At 44.5% G+C, this 2,172-nt stretch overlaps 1 non-coding gene across 1 annotated transcript; it reads right to left on the reverse strand.

Moving 5' to 3' along the window:
* Positions 1-1,172: 1,172 nt before the first annotated feature.
* Positions 1,173-1,244, reverse strand: trnag-ucc (transfer RNA glycine (anticodon UCC)). Its single transcript has one exon. It is a non-coding gene; the product is annotated as a tRNA-Gly (tRNA).
* Positions 1,245-2,172: the final 928 nt, after the last annotated feature.

A 2,172-nucleotide genomic window follows, 5' to 3' on the forward strand; every position in this document is an offset into this window, starting at 1 on the left:
CTTTAATGAAAAACCCCTTCTCATTCCAAGCCATTAGAGAGAGTGCGGTGCCCAGAACTGAGCACGGAACTCTAAATGATGCCTAACCAGAGCACTGCTTTTTTTCCAATTCCCTTGAGATAAAGATCAAAATTTAATCTCCATTTTAACATTGTTTTAGTGAATTAGTGATCACTTTTAGTGATTTCTGTATTGGACCCCCTAAATCTCTATCCTCCCCCACAGTTCCTTGCTTCTTGCCATTTAGGAAATACACTGATCTATCGTTTTATGGTCCAAAGGGATAACCTCACACTTCCCCACGTTGAACTCCATCTGCCACAGTTTCACCCATTCACTTAATCTATCAATGTCCCTTTGCAAATTTCTGCTTCCATCTACAACGTTTACTGTGCTACCTAAATTATTGTCGTCAGCACACTTGGAAATAAAGCTCTTTACATAAGAACATAAGAAATAGCAGCAGAATAGGCCATATGGCCCATCGAGCCTGCTCCGCCATTCAATAAGATGATGGCTGATCTTCGATCTCAAGTCCACTTTCCTGCCCCATCCGCATATCCCTTGATTCCCCAAGAGTCCAAAAATATATCGATCTTACCTTTCAATATAACTCAACGACTGATCATCCACAGCCCTCTGGGGTGTAGAGAATTCCAAAGATTCACAATCCCTTGAGTGAAGAAATGTTTCCTCATGTCGGTCCTAAATGGCCGATTCCTTATCTTGAGACGATGAGCTCCAGTTCTTGACTCTCCAGCCAGGGGAATCAGACTCTCAGCATCTACCCTGTCAAGTCGTCTAAGAATTTTATACATTTCAATGCGATCACCTCTCATTCTTCTAAACTCCACCGAATATTGGCCAATTTTACGCAATATTTCCTCATACTACAATTGCAGCAAGACCTCCTTACTCTTATATTCCAACACCCTTACAATAAAGGCTAACACATCATTTCCCTTCCTCACTCTCATTAGACCCTTGGTAACTCAGTATTTCCAGCATGTTTTTCCTCTTTTCCTTCTGTAGGGAAAAGAAATGAAGGTTGAAAACATTTTACCATAATTACACCCGATTATGTTTTGGAAACAAGATCCAACTGAACTGCATCAAATTCGATTGCAAACTTAACAGTTTCTGATGGAAATAAACTAATAAGAACACTTAAATGCGATAGCCGGGAATCGAACCCGGGTCAACTGCTTGGAAGGCAGCTATGCTGACCACTATACCACCATCGCTGAAAATAACCAACAATAAAATAGTTCCCAAACATCAGACCCTGAACAGACACTGCAGGCTGTTGGATTTTGTTCTTCATTTTCACTGGTTTCTGACGGATCCTTTCTCGCTCTGTTGCAGTTCCTGTTTCCGCCCAGTCGATTTCGCCAACCCCCAATCAATGGAAATTCCACACCAGCCAGTAATTCTTCACCTGATATCGGACTGAAGAGACAGTCGATACCTGCAATACTTGACCAGCTGGAAATACATTTTACCACAGCTCACATCAGCCTTTGAGTAAAGTTAAATAATTACATTAAATCATTACAGAGACCTGAATACCAACTGGGCAGGAATGGCAGCTTAATATTCAAGTCTATAAGATGTTTAGAAAGGACAGGGAAATAGGGAAAGGAGGAGGAGCAGCAATATTACTAAAGGACAATATTACAGCAGTTCAAAGATAGAATATCAGTGAGGGTGAGCGGGCTGTGTAAACACTCTGAGAGAGACCCATCACAAGTGTCCCCACTGTACTCCTCCAGAAGGTATCAGAAGGGCGAGTGCGGGAGGATTTCTTCATTCTTTGTGAAAGTGTTTGTGAGATTGTGGAAATGTCTGGAAGAGGAAAAACCGGCGGGAAAGCTCGGTCCAAGGCCAAGTCTCGCTCATCCCGGGCCGGACTGCAGTTCCCTGTTACCCGTGTTGAAAGGCTCCTGCGGAAGGGGAACTATGCTGAATGTGTGGGTGCCGGAGCCCCGGTCTATCTGGCTGCTATGCATCGAGTATCTGACGGCTGAAATCCTCGAGCTGGCCGGCCACGCGGCCCGGGACAAACAAGAAGACCCGCCTCATCCCCAGACACCTGCAGCTGGCCATCTGCAACGACGAGGAGCTCAACAAGCTGCTGGGACGGGTGACCATCGCTCAGGGTGTTGTCTGATA

This window comes from Heptranchias perlo, unplaced genomic scaffold, assembly GCF_035084215.1.
Source record: "Heptranchias perlo isolate sHepPer1 unplaced genomic scaffold, sHepPer1.hap1 HAP1_SCAFFOLD_47, whole genome shotgun sequence".
In the NCBI taxonomy this organism is placed as follows: Eukaryota; Metazoa; Chordata; class Chondrichthyes; order Hexanchiformes; family Hexanchidae; genus Heptranchias; species Heptranchias perlo.